This window comes from Patagioenas fasciata, chromosome 17, assembly GCF_037038585.1.
Source record: "Patagioenas fasciata isolate bPatFas1 chromosome 17, bPatFas1.hap1, whole genome shotgun sequence".
Lineage (NCBI taxonomy): Eukaryota > Metazoa > Chordata > Aves > Columbiformes > Columbidae > Patagioenas > Patagioenas fasciata.
Window position 1 is genome coordinate 11,762,943 of NC_092536.1, and position 15,383 is coordinate 11,778,325.

The window sequence follows — 15,383 nt, forward strand, 5'->3', positions numbered from 1 at the left end:
GTTGGTTTAGTTCTTTAAGGCTGGCTTGAGACAACAAGTAGGACTCCTCTGTCATCTCACCTTGTAAGACAAGCCAGCTGAATTGCCTTGTGCCAAGGGCACTCTTGCCCACACAAAGCAGGTCGCTCAATGTATCTGCTTGGGAGATTAGTTCTTTCCAATCTGTGCAAAGATGGAGAGGTGTTGCTTCTCCACTAGATACAAAGGGAAGGAAAAAGCCTGGAGTGGGGGTACAGGTACTTCAGAAGTGTAACTACTGAAAGCTTACAGTGGTATCTGCTGGGGAGGTACAGCGCACAGTCTCACGTGAACAGAGATGAATCAATGCGTGACAGGAAATCAAGAGAGTGAACATTGGAGCCAGATTGTGAGCCAGCAGCAACTGGCAGCTATATAAAAATCTGGAGATAATTGTAACAATGATTCAGTTCCACAGATACAATTAAGTGAATAGAAATTAGAAAATGGATTTTGCTACTTTGAATGTTAACAGCCCCAAGTACAGGACTCCATCTGCCCTTTTTTTTTTTTTTTAAGGCATTTAAGAAGAGGATAACTGAATGAAAAAGAAATATTTCATTTCTATGTAAAACTGAAAAAGCTAGGAAAATGTGAAGAAATATATGTACTGTGAATGAAATAATTTATTTTATTACTTGAAACTTCCAAACAACAGCTGCTGAAGTTATTCAAAGTTATAGCTATGTATTATAGTAACAAAGGACAACCCCAGTTTTGTTAATCTGCTTTTTTTAAAAAAAAAGTTGGATTACATAAGCTGAGCTGATTTCAGATTAGCTGATGCAAAACTTACAACAGTAGTGCAAGATACTCTTAGGTCTTACTCATCCACAATATCTCTCAAAAAAACACTACCTGACAGTCTTTGCTCATTTTGACAGCAATGTTGAAGTTCTGCCAAGACTGAATTTAAGAGATACCCCAGCAACTTAAGACTGGTGATCAAACCCAGTTGGAATTGGCATATTAATTCCAGTCCTGGCTTCCCCTTAGCTAAGGTGTGATGCTCTTGGTTAAGAACGCCAGCTATTGATAGATAGTAAGTCATGCTGCATGCTGTGACTCTGAAATCTAGCGATGTGCTTGATAAATATCATGAACATACCGTTTACCAGTAGAGTTGGAGAAGAGATAATCAGTCATAGTAGATGAAAAGTTATTGAGTCCACTTCAGACTGTTGCCATAGAAACTCATAGTCACAAAAAATAGAGAAGGCACCCAGTACCCTGAGTCCAGACACAGAATCTAAAAGAGCCTTGGCTGTAAAATGAGTAGCAAAAGGGTTTCCAGAATGGCTTTATTTACAAGGGCACCTTAGGGTTTCCAGATCTCATTGTCCCAGATTTTTTTTTTCCTTACACAGAACTGTAAAATCAAATCCTGGGTCACAAATACACCAGTGTGAAATCAGAGTATTCTGGAACATCCATGGATTTAGAGCAATGGAATCTGAAAATCAGCATCTTCCCGTAGCTTCAGCACCACTTTTCTCACTCATGCCCTCATTTACTTCAAGGACAGTCTTGCACTTGTAATAAAGTAAACACTTCACAATTTGGCCTATAGCAGTAGTAATAAATTATTTCTTTGTTTTTGAGGATCCTGATCCTTCATCCACAAATGTTAATAGTGGAATTCTTATTTGGCGTCATTTGGGAGGAACAGATCCCAAGGCGGTTGTTCTCAGGCATATCAAAGCAACTATTTTGTATTGAAAGTAAATTAAAATGCAATATGCTTACATTTGCCAGGAGTGTAAATCTCAGCACCACAAATCAAATCTTAATTGTGCGTTTATGTTAAATATTTCAAATGAAACCTGTGACAGTCAGACAAGTTGTTGGATAACTGATCTTTTTAAAACTTTGTCAGAAGCAAGATTATTCAGCCAAAGGAATTACTTGAAATTTTTTAGTGGCTGAAGCACAAAGTGATCTAGATTTAAAGCCTAATTATACCAATTTTAATTCGAAGTTCTCTGTATTTTCTCAAGGATTCTGAGGACAGAATATCACTGGAATGAGCTACTCCCTACACTAACCAGAAGGTGACTGGACAATTTACATCAGCATCCTTCTTGACGGAAAGGCCAAAGAATGGTGAGTCTTGCAGCAATGTTATTATGGGGGAAAACAAGATCTTTAAAAAGAGGAAGAGAAGTGTAAAAAACCCCACAATCTTAAGTTGTTTCTGATCGCCTCCAACTTCAGAACAATGCTGGGATGTTCAGAATAATTCCTACTGCACAACTTTTAGATCATTCCCTTTCTAGTGTAGCAGCACATACCCCACCTCACTTTTGTTCAATTTAAAATACAGAACATTTCTAACCCTATAAATTCAATATTTAGTGCTTTACATCCTTATTTTAAGGCAGAATAATTCTTTTGCTTGTCATGCCAGTACATTATTTGGCTGTCTTGAGTGCATATTTTACTTGTTGTGGATATCTTAGGGTTTATGTATGCATAAATATACACAACATATACATGTAAGACAGACCAGTTTCTTTTCCGTTTTTTCTCCGAAGTTTCTTTCCAGGGAAGGCAACTATTTCTAGGTTTTTATAAGCTGATGGAACAGGCTTGTCAAATAGTCTTTATGAGAGAAGAAACAGGAAGATGGCTTGGTTTGCAGACAGAGGGTTATTGGGCAATTATGTTTTTTATAGAGCTGTTGTAGGACAAATCGCGGGCCTGCTTTTGCCTTTGATGCTACGAGGCAGACGGCCCAATAAAGATCAGAACAAGGGAGGGCAGAGGGGGTCAGGGACAGAGCCTTCCCTTGGGGTCCCGCTTCTGCCTCTTGGCTCAGAAACCAGACACCCCTTCCAGATGCACCATGGCCACTCATCATGGGGCTTCCTCGTGACCCTCCTCATGGGCTGTGCTGTGAAAACTGGGGAGCACTTCAGAAGGTTTTCACCCCGTATAACTTATTGGAAGCTTACATGGATTTTGGTCCTGTCAGAATCAAGCGTATTGTTTACTCCCACATGCATAAAAACCCCTCATGTAAACTCTAAACAAACTTTGCATGAAAAATAATTGGCTGATGGATAGTTATATAACTGGCAAAACTCTTCCTGTATGCATCTCTTTTGATATCCATTTACTTTTGTACTGTCTGAATTCATCTGTCATCCATTCTCCAACTTCTTACAATCAGGAAGTATTCTCCTTATGGCAAATTGTCCTATCAGTTTTAATTTTATCTCACCTTTAACTGTAGCATTTGGTACCATTCCCTGTAACACACAGAATCATGGCTTATGTAAACTAGAGGTTTGTTTGTCTATGCCAATTCTTTTACATGTAAACAATATTTAGTAGAATGGTGTGTTTACTTTCATGATAGGCATTCTTCATATGCACATATGGGAGACACTGGGGAAATTGCATCTCTGAAGATGATATTCCACAGATATTTCTGCTGGCATTTAAAGAACTTCCAGTGGGGCAGTTTATTCACAATATAGACTATATAAATCTGAAAAAAAGGAAGTGGTTGCACATTTAACATCATCCTTTCCTCACTATTTGTAGCAGCACAACATGAACCCAAGCTGCTTCTGCTCTACCTTATTTTCCTTTGAGACACCTTGATGGCATTCGTAAGGTAGAGATCCTGTCCACAAATGCTATGACTAGCGTAGAGTTACTTTTGGGAATATCTGGCTTTCCTCTCAGATAGGTGGTGGCTGGGCTAAGTGTCAGAGCCCAGGACTGCAAGGGAAGGCCACATCTATCTTTGAGACTTGGCTGGCCAAAGCAATAAAACAAATACATGACAAAGGTATGCCTAGGAAATGCTTTGGACCTCAGCATTAGGACGGAATTGTTTCATAGAGTTAAAACTGTGGCTTTATTACTTAAGAGGCAGTTCCTGTACTGATACTTGGTGTAGGTTTCTAAATTTATCTATTCTGGTCACTTTCACCACTTTTTCCTCACATGAAAAGTATGTTTTAGCATTGAGATTGAAGGTACCAGGAAGAGGAGACTAAAAGTAGGACAACTTGAATCACAAGTATATGCAGCGTATATTATATCTGGGAAGATGGAATTACCCAGTGTGCAAGTAGTGCCTGTATAAGAAGGTAAAACCTTGGGGCTCAGATGGCCCTACTTAGTGTAAATATTGAAAGTCTGAAAGTTTGAAGGTGGCTCAATACAGGGCTTAAGTCTTTACTTCCTAGAGCTGAGAAATCCACATGTAGCCCGTTGGCTGTGCAGCAGGTCCCTGACAATCTGAAGAATTCCAAGAACTGTCCCTTAGGCCTCTTCCCATCCAGTCATGGGCAAGAGCCAGACAGAAGCACCAAGTACCACATCCGAGACATCTTCAAGACTTAAAGAAATTATAACTGCATACTCCCTGCCCTCCTCTCTGCCCCCAAGTCATATTTGACTCTCTAATTCACCTACCTTTGGAAATCTGCAAAATGTCACCTGTGACAGCTCTGCTGACAAACAGGGGAGATCAGAGCCTTTCATCTGGGTGATGAACTGCCAGCCTGTCAGAACAGCCCAGTAGCTGCACTGTGCTGAGACAGGTCAGAGCTGCCGCAGGCTCCGCATTCTGACCTTGGAAAGATTTGAAGAGGACTTTGAGTTGTACCTGTTCTTAGCTCTCGGGGTCTACAGGACAGTAAGTGCATGTGTTCTTGGAAGAGACAGACATGCTGACATACTTAAAAAAGATACAGCCCTGAGTGAACACATGGGTTGGAGAAATTTAGAGAGATTTGGCTACTCCACTGCCTACAATTTTATTCCGTTTCTTATATGAGGGCCTCCCACACTGGTTGATTAATTGGCAGGTAGGTTCTGGAAACTGATAGTGAGGTAATTACATGTAAAATTAGGTCTTTTCTTTTGAATAGCTGAATAGGAAGCCTAGAGCATGGCATTATTCACTCACAGTTGTTATACAGCACAATTTGATCCACCTGTATTTCTGTATCTTTTAAAAACAATCAACAGTAGCAGCTTATGTTCTGAAGCCTGGTGTTTGTGCATGAATTACACTTTTCTAGGTGCAATACGGTGTTATTTAAATAGAAGTCTTTTAGGTACCAACCCAGGATGAGGGAAAGTAAAAGGACGTTCTTGACTTTTTGTTTCCAATAATGTAGTCTAGCTGCTTTTCCCTGGACTTGTCCTCAGGGCAGTGACCTGGATGGTCATGCACTCAGTTCCAGATTGCAACTTGTTGACCTTTAACCATTTCTTGGAGGAAGAAGAGTGGCCATTTATAAGAAAAACAAAAACCCCCAGAGGTTATGTGCATAAAAGTACTTGCCATTTTCTCCTTCACTTGTCAGCCTCTTACTTGAAAGCATGCAAAGGATTTAGAAGGCCCGGTTTCATTACCCCTTTCTATCTGAACTGAGCCCATTTCTAACCACCAAGTGGCCTGAACAGTGTACTACAGTTAGTCTTTCTTGTGCCTAGACTAAGCAACTCTGTCCCCAAATACCTAACAGCCTTGTGTTGATGCTTTCTTAAGGAAGATGCAAGGTACAGCGTGAAGTCCAGAAGTGAATGAGTGCTTTTAAGCCAGGTTAGTAGTTACAAAGACTTGGTCAAGCCCTGAACTTTGTTTTAACCCCTCCCTTCAGTTGAAGCTCTTCTGGCATCTCAACATGAATTTTTGTCAACATACAGGAAAATTTCTCAGCAACATTCCCATCTTAACTCATTACAGACTTTTTTTTTGCATACATTGTGGCTGTAAAGTGGCAGTTTCAAAGCAGTGATGAAGGTAGGAGAGGTGGCTTTCATTCAGGTGAAGGCCTTTTTTGAGAGCATTAGTCATCTATTTGTACCATCCCTAATTCCTGAGGGGACTGAGTTGGTACAAGATTACTTTATACTTGCCCTGTTTCTTACAAGCTTTCCATTTGCATCCACTAATGACCAATGTAACAGACAGGATACTGGGAGAGATTTTAGCTGTGATCTAGTTGACTCCAGTTTTATGATTTGACAGTGGCTCCAAGTCCCCATTTCTCCAGTAGGAAGATTTACAAGGTTTACCCAATTTAAATAGTCTCAATCAGTGAAGTTGTGGAACTGTGTTGCATGTAAGCACTTGACAGGACAGTGACTTTGTTCACCTAAAGTGGCATTGAGAGGCCTCTCAGGGCAAGTGCCTCAGTGAAGAGCAAGTGCTATAATTGTTCTTTTCCTCTAAATTTAAGACACTGAACTGTTAAGATCATTTGCCTCAGGTTAGAATGTTTCTTAATGATATAACAGGATGCTCTTCTCCTGGGGAAAGTACCGTGTCTAACTAGTTAGTACCTCCTTGCTGTTGGTGATTTATTTATAATGGCAGAAGCCGGAATTCCCCTTTCAGACTTTCCATAGTAGACAAGGAAAACAGACTCTAGCTGTTTGTTGGCTTTTTTTTCCCTGATACTCTGTTTAATACTTTCTAAATATATTTTTGCCCATTCATAGCACAGTGTAGTGCTTCAAGCCTACGTATGTTTCTTCCCTCCCCATTCCCTCAAGTGTACCAAGGAAGCTTACTTTTGAACTGCAGTTTAGCATGTGAATGCCAAGTTAGTTGGACCAGAAGTAAAAATGCATAAAATCAGGACATAAGATGTTCTGGGCAAATGTTGATTGCAGAGAGAATCTGCTGGAACCAGTGGAAGGTAAAACTTATATAAATGAAGAGGGGATGTGACCTCAGCATTGCTGGTTTATACCTTTAGATTTCACAGAATAACCGCAATGAGAAACTCCTAACTGCTTAAAATTTTAGAAATAGAATCTTTGATGCATTTTGAGCATCTCTGCTGCTCTGTTGGCACATGATAACCTTGCATGACTGGCAGAAATGGCCCAGGGGCAAACTACTGCATGGGAGGGCTTTATCTCATCACCTGCTCTTTGTTTCAAGCTCCCTGAAACAGAACAGGCATGAAACATAAGAGGAACCCTGGGAAGTTAGAGGAATATGAAAGTGTTGGGATGGTTCTACACTAACGCCATGGAGCAGTCCCTGGAAAGCAAGTGTAGTTAAAAAGGAATGTGAAGGTCAGTGTCAAGGTTAGTACCTAGTTTCAAGGGCCAAGTGTAGTCTTCCTTATCTGTCCCTTCCATTAGCAAAGGAACAAGAATCTGCCTAAGCTTTTCTTAAACCTTCCCTTGTTATTTTTCCTCTCTAATCACCTCTTCAATTCAGGTCTTTCAGATATCTCCTGCAAATTTTGCAGAATAGTGAAATATTGTATCTGCACTGTTTGAGGAATTGAGAGAAAAGTGCCTAAACTCTTCAGTTAGCTGCTTTTACTCCCATCTCCCTCCTCCTTACCTCTACAAGATGTAAACTACATCCCATCCCTCATGCAATGGGGACAAAACTGAAGTGCGTAAATGCAAGAGTGGGAAGGGAAAAGGAAAGGAAAAAATGTGATATTTGTGCCACTACAAAGTAAGCAGGTTCACGGAAGCACAAGTCAGACAAGAAATGCACAACATTACAACGTCACTCAGCTCCTGCTTGCTATGTTCCCAATGCGTGAGAGGCAATCTCTGAACACAATGTCATTGTATTGTGACTGAGCTCTCTTATCTTGCTCAAGTTTGACCAGCTCCTATGTACTTTATTTTCTTTCTCCAAGGCTTTTTAGCAGGCATCCAGTGTGATCTGCAAATACCTTCCACAGCCATACTTGCTGCCATCAGACAACTGGGATTTGTTCCACAAAACTGACAGATCTGCCTTGCTGCCCTATTGTTTAAGATCCTGTCTCTAGATTCAGGAACTGATGTGCAGAACACATAGGTGGAAGCATCTTAATCTCAAGGCAGCCCTCTTTTTCCCCAAATAAAAGCATCAGAGAGGGGCTTTCCTATCCTCTTTGTAGAAAGAAAGGCCTGAAATCCCATTTCACCCTCCTGTTCAGGACTGCTTGCCTGTACCTGCTCCTCCTGTCTCTGCTGGTCTGGTGTGTGTGTTTGGAATGAAAGATTTTCCCTGCAAGCCACCCTGAACCTCTTTCCCTGGTCTGTCAGACTCTTATCAGCACAGGTTTCTCAGTGGGCCACAGTGATTTACTGTCCAAATAGTGCTGTTCTTTGTCAGAGATTGTGATTGAAAAGTCTTACTTTGCAGCTAATAAGAATGTCTTCCCCTTCCCTCATGTTCTTTTTTACCTTTCTTCAAATATTGTTTTATGAGCCCATTGCTTGCTATCTACCTGACACAGAAGCTGCACCTCAAGGCATAATTTTCTCACCTCCAAGCCAGAGGGTTGCTTCTTTGAAGCTTAGTTTGAAGAGCTTGGAACAACTCCACCTAGGGTATGTACCCTGTCTCCCCAGGGCAATCTGCTCAGGTGAGGAAAGTGTCCTGCACTGTTCAAACTGGCATTCATTGGGGTTTTGTTCCTTTTTTTTCTTCTCCAAGACAAAAGGAAGAACAACTCATATCTATTTGAACTGGGACATGAGCCTTTCAATCTGGGATCAATACATGAAAACATTCAGGACCTACTCAAAATAAGTCAATTTTTCTGGAAAGAGTAGACAGAGTCCTGATTTTTTGAATCCAAACCAAATGCAGTTGAGAACCTGCAAGAGCTTTTAAAATCAAAGATGTCTCCAAAGAGAAAGATCTCTCAGTATTTAAATTAAAAAGAGTAGCTGAAGTTACACAACCAGAATTCCCATTCACTTTTAAAGTAATTGTCAGGGTTTTCCTGAGCTGGAAATGCAGGATCTGGGATCAGATTTGGATAGCAGTCACTACACTTAGATGGAGGAATGTTAATCCAGCTCTGGTTTAGCCCAATTGGCCCATCTAGATGCTAGTCAAAACATAGGGATCCACTTCTAAACACCCATTTTATTCAAACTTTAGCAAGCTGGAGAATGAGAGTCATCTTAAACATTACGAACTTCAAGTCTTTATTTGAAAGTCTCATATGCACCTGAAGTACATCTCTGAAGGCTTGTTTCATTTTTGCTCTAGTTCAAGTTGAGTACCAACAGTACATGCAAATCCTTAACTAAATGTGACGCTTAATTAACTATTCTAATGGGCTCTCTAGCACATGTATCATTGGGGCCTATACCCTTCCCATTGGAACTCTGCAAACTGGAAGATCCTATTAGGAACTGCTCAGGTTAGCTAAGAGATCCTGAAAGGTAAAGAATCAGTGCAGGAAGTTTCCCTAGATTTTTCAATACTTCTGCAACAGTCTCAGAGTTTGTTTATCCAGTTCTTTAAAGGGCTGGCACTCTATATTTGATCCCTTGTGTTATTTTGGGAAATGTTTTGGATGCTTCTGTTTGGCACATAAAAATTAATAAGAACTGAAAATAGTTCAGGGAGAGGACTTGTTCATTTAGATGCTTGGAAATGGCAAACATTAACAAGAATGGGAAAATGTGTATTATTCACTAAATGTATCTAAGGTTAAAATTCAAATTCTTGGGCACTTTGTTCTTAAGAGGTCAACATAGCAATCAGGGAACGGGATTCTGGACTGCAGTATCCTTCCAAAAAGTAGAAAAAGACAACTGTCCTTTCAGTAGCCCACAACAACTTGAATTCCTACTTGTCAAGGTCCTACACAAATGAGAAAGGTGATGTTTTGGCATAGGATGCAAACCAGGCATACTACTTCATACTTCATTTTCATTAACAGTTTCCCAGTAATTGTGCTGTTTTCAAAAGATCCCATCCTGTTTCTGCCTAAAAGTTTACATACTGAAAATATAGCCATAACCTTTAAACATAGTCTTGTCTTGAGATGCCTTCATCCTTGTGGAAGGATTTTGATAAGAGCTGATAGACAGTGCAAATGCTTTATATCTTTAATTCAAGCACAAAAATGGCAGATCAGACACATTCAGTTGATGATATTTCAAGCACAAGGCAAAGGAGATGTCTAGGCTGCTCTTAATTCCACTCTAAGTGAATTTTTCCTTTTTTCCTCTTATTTTACATTGAGGCACACAAGTGTATGTTTCACTATTTATCTTCATACTGTAAAAAATGTGTATTTTACCTTATCATTTTTCTCAAATGCATGTTATTATCTTGGTGTACACCTGAAAGGTGACTTGACAGCCTATCATTTTCACATGTTAGAACACATTTTAAAATGTCTATTAAAAGAACCCATTCTTAACACCAGCCACATCACTCTTCAACAGGGCTGCTTATTAATCATCATTCACATGAAAAGCTGTTTCCTTTGACTGTGCAACAAACACAAGGAAAAGAAAAGGGCAAGAGGGTAGAGATGTATAATTCTTTCAGAGTTAAGTGCAGTTGTAGCTTGCATGCCATCTCAAGATGTGTCAAATTCCACACATTTAAACAGAATTACACAGCAATCAATGATAAGAGCTCCCAAGTAAATGCAGCATTGCAGTTAGTGACATAGATTATATAATTCATGGAGTGGCATGGTTACTAAACATCCTGCAGCACTCTTTGCAAGTATAGAGGTGCTAATCCTGACATCCTGTCCAAATTCCAGCTCTAATTATATTCTGTCAATGTCTCATTGAATTCCCAATGGATACATGATTCTTTGCTTTCTGCCCTAAACTGTTTTGTAACATTACTCCATCATGTTCAATGGCTGCCAATTTCAGCCCTGAAGGTGGCTGCAATTAAGTGGTGAATTAAGGCTACTCCCTGTTTGACCAAAACCAAGCTGGGGTCCTTGCTGTAGCAGAACCTGCTCCAACTACAGTATTGCCTTGCCTAGCTCCTGGAAGGAAAAACAAATACAGAGGGTGCTGGGACCAAGAAACTCAAGAGTTCCTCTGTATTGCATTTGCTGTTTGACCAAAGGTCCAGAGACTCCGTGTAACCTGAAATGGACAAATGTATTACTGATATGCTGCAAAATTTAACGAATCAGATTAATAGCTCTCCATTGATTTTCTTTCTAAAGCTAGGAAATCTGATCCTGAAGTAGTAGTATTGCTAATAAAAACCCTGTACCCTCTTTCGAAGTAATTTCAAAGCCTATAAGATGCTTTCCACTTGACTTCAGTGAACTTTGGCTTGTGCCACTTAGCATCCCACACAAATGTGATTTTTTCTTATTCAGTTTTTATTTCTTCAAGCTTTGAGATTATAATATGGCTGAAGTAAAAATGGGCTTGATAAACATAGTATTGCTGTGTATAAGCAGAACAACCAGATGCCTCCAGTCCATAGGAATAAAATGCTACCTAAAATGCTTATGATACCTAAAATACTATTGCCTGTCACTTTGATGAGCAACTCAGTTTAATGAGATTTAAGGGCAGAAATGAAGACGCCCTTTGCAAAGCACCTTGAAATATACAGGTGAACAACGTTAGATAAATGTTACTACCGGCCAAGCACAGGGAGGCCAGTGTCAAACCTAAATTCAAACCAAAGATTTAAACGTTTATGTAAAAGCTGGTGATATTCAAAAGACTGAAAGACAAGACTAACAGGGACTTTTCTATATGACGTTTGGGTAAAGTGCCTATGCTCATTACGAAGAGTTTGTTTGATTTACTCAGAATACAGTTCTTGATTTGGTGTGTGCAACAGGGGAAATTTGATAAATCCTGTAATACCACGAAGCAGGATGTGGCAACAGTGTCACTAAATGTCCAGTTTGAAGACTACAAACAGCTCAATGCTGTGACCATAAAGAACAGTTGTCTTGTGTTCATCATATTGACTGTCTCCTCCAGACATTAGTTTCCATCTTTTGAGGAAATGTATATTAGAAAATGAATGGTCAGTCTGGGAATAAAAAAAGTGCATAACAGGAAAGGAAAACTGCATTGGGCAAGTCTGAGCAGTAATGTTCTCTTCTATGTCTAGCAATCAGACTACCCTCTTACACATGCTTATTATGTAATATCTATAGAAGTGAACATGGAAGCAAATTACTTTGACATCTTGCTTTGTTCCTGTACAGAACAATATAAGCAGGACATTTTTTGGATTACATTTTCCCATTGGAGTTTAATGTTACAATGAACCCAACCACTAACACGAAGATAAAGATCAAAAAAAGAATTGGACTTCATGTTCAACCACCTGCCTTAGCGACAGAAGAAACAAGCAAATACATTGTCATGTAGTTAATGAATACTGTAGAGGGGAAAAAAGAAAACAATCTAAAACCCCCACAAACCTAAAAACTAACCCTTAAAATATGCAGAAGAACAACACCAGCTACTAAAACTGTACAGTTTGAAGGTGCTCAGTGACAAGTAGATATCTGAGTTGTCATAGCAGGATGGGATTGAGCTTCTGAAGTTGTCCTGTATTGAAAACTGCATGGGGAGATAGAGACAATGCATTTTTCTTCATAAATAAGATGGCTGAATAAGCAAAACTACTTCACTGTGGGAATTGCTGCCAGCTGTTACTGCCAAGCCCTACTTTTGAAGAATTTGGTTTGTTTCTTAAAAAACACCAACTAACCAAGCCTTGGAGAGGTCATGTGCATCTGCTAGAATGAACCCAAAGGGCTCCTCCAGTATAGCATTTCAGTATGGGGTTGGACATAACACCCCATTTGAGAGAAGGGACCCTTCAAAAAGGTACTGAAAGAAAATGTAATATATAAAGAGCTGGTTCTTTTATTCTTCATGTAACTCCTCAATTGAAGCAAAAACTTCTATTGTCAGTGGAGGTTTGTTCCTCCAAGTCAGATTTGAATTGGTTCTGTGTATGCCAAGTATTTGTGTGATCTGCCTGGAAATGTTCAGCTTTAGCGATTTTGGTCATGACAGTACTGTTTTCATGGCCCTCATATGTGGCATTTCTCACCCTTTCCTGAAGCTGAGCAACATTTGAGAATGAAGACTGATTAACAATGGCATCTCAGCCAGCTGCTGGTGGCTGCCATCGTGCTTCAAAGCAGCATCTCTGGTCACACTTGACAGCAAAGGGGAAGAGAGGAGGAGACCCATGTGGACAAAATTGCAAACCTATGATCCTTCTTTAAAATTGTATTTTGTCAATTAGAAATGAACTGTTCAGGCTGTAGGACTGCTAAATATTTTTTTAGGCTCTTAATTGTTGAACCAGCAGTTCAGCACTTTAGTCTCTTGTGCAGTTTTCACATTGCTCATATCAGAAAGGATGTCACTCATCAGCCAGGTGCCTAGTGGCACAGGCACTGCAAGTGTCCAAAATGCCAGCTGCAATTAGGCATTGCTGTTATGAAGTCCTGCAGTTTGTGCATGGCGAGGACAACATCCCTCACTGTGCAAACCTGCTGATCTCAGCAGTGAGAAAAGCAGGTGTCTCTCCCTCTCTTTGCAAGGAGTGTTTTGCTTTCAGATATTCACACTATCAACAAATGAAGGCACTCAATACAGAGTTTCAGCATGTAGATTTAAACACTGTATGACCCTTTTGCACATCCATCTGCTGCTTACAGAGAGCAGAGATACAACTAAATTTTCTGTCCCAACACTTCTCTCTAATGATCTACTATGTGAAAGAAGCTTACTTGACAGCTTTGCTCCCCCTCTGTTACCAGTCATATTCACTTCAGGGACAGAATGGTTTTTATTTATTTAGAAAAAGCATGTTCACCCAGCAGAGCAAGTACAGTCAGGAAAAAATAGTGCACTGCATCTTAGTGTCTTTTGCTAATGTCACAGAGCTGATGTAGGTCTTGCTTTTGTCTACCGCTATTCTACGCAGGTAATACACAACTAGTGTATTTTAACACATGGTTTGGCCTATAAACTCTCAACTGATACGGGGTTGAGACAACTGACCCTCCTATTTCAGTATGAACTACTGCTCATATGCATTCATCTTGAAAAGTTGTGATCATTTTAAAGCAAGTACATTTGATCTCAAGTCTTTGTAATGCAATACAAAACAGCTCCTTCACAGTTGCTTTTGCAGTAGAATGACCCGAGAGGCCCTTGCTCTAGTCCCCCAGGTTTATATGGGACTCAGTTACCACTTCAGGTGGCTTAACTTGTCTGGCTCTGACATTCAGCTACCGTGGCGCTGCATCCCACACAAACAGGAGGTTTTACTCCTTTCTGCAGAGCAAACAGGTTTGGATAGTGCAGATTTGCTTCCTTCAGGGATGAGGGAAACAGAAGGCTGGAGCAATAAAACCCATTATATGTATCTTTTTCTTTCTCCTCATCATGAACTTCTAAGAAAAGGAACTAAGAGGATCACTACTGAGAAGAGCACTATAATTGCAGCTCCTGAGCACCACATGCAGAAGATTGCCAAGGCAACCAATCATTCCACAGCAAGGGCAGAGGTAGTTGAGTTAAGATGAGGTTGTTACAAACCCCTGCTGTGCATAATCATATAGTAAGCAACATTTTTAAAAGGCTCTTGTAAAAAAATAGGACAGAGGGAAGAGGAATGAGAGAAATTAATTTCCTCTATTTTTCTGCTTGCTCACTGATTGAGGTACAAGAGCAAATTATATGTGTGTCCTGCACCTGAGGACACTGGGGGCTGGCAGGGAAAAGCTAGCTGTTCTCTTCACAAATATAATGCAGATCCTATGACAGATAGGGCAATGGGTTAGTTTTATCTGGAAAAGATATAGTTTAGCTTCTAATATGTTTCTAAATATGGAGTCTGCAGACAAAAGTGCTCTTCTAATGCAGAAGCTTAAGTCTTTGTTTTTGTTCCAAATGGCATTCTTGGGGGATTGTTTGAAGTCAACAAGATTTTTGTAAGTAGGATTTACACAGATGAAATCCCTAAAAATTAGAAGGGTCTGTCGACAATATCCTTCAATCAGCAAACTCCTCTGAAGCAGTTCTTGCCCTAGCTTCCCCAATCCCATTGCTCCTGGCTACTTATCTGAACTGCTAGAAATTCCCTGTTAGAGCAGCACGGTGACTCACAGGGCTGGTCAGCTCAAGCAGATTTTTTTTTTGGCTCAAAGTAACCACTATAGGCAGCTATTTCAATGATTCTGTCTATACTGCTGCCCCACAAGCAGTTAACCGGTAGAACCCAAGCCTGTGACTACACACCCCCTAAGTCAGATTTGCTGCCAAAACAACCCCAATCCTGCAATAGTATTTCACTGAACAGAACTTGTCACTTCTCAAATTCTAGACACTACTTTCCTTCAGTGACCTTCCACTTAAACAAGAAGTAATTACTGCTTCACAAATGGCTGTTTCCATTGGGTTTTCTTCTCTCCTGTTTTGAGTCATGTTCAGTTGCTGGCTCCTTGGCTAAACTGTTTGCAAACCAGACTGGTAGCATTCTGGACCCACTTGTGCAGATTACAGTTTCTACATGTTTAAATGACCTGTTTTCTGTATCTATATCTGCATCCGTCAGATTTTTCACTCTCAACCAGAAAGAAAACACCACCCAA

General features: G+C 40.1%; 1 long non-coding RNA gene across 2 annotated transcripts in view; it reads left to right on the forward strand.

Moving 5' to 3' along the window:
- LOC136108992 (uncharacterized) overlaps positions 1 to 15,383 on the forward strand; it is a 57,800-nt gene that overhangs the window by 20,793 nt on the left and 21,624 nt on the right. For both annotated transcript variants that reach the window (XR_010652447.2, XR_011741743.1), the window contains exon 3: positions 2,016 to 2,121. This is a non-coding gene — a long non-coding RNA (uncharacterized lncRNA). The remainder of the gene's footprint in view (positions 1 to 2,015; positions 2,122 to 15,383) is intronic.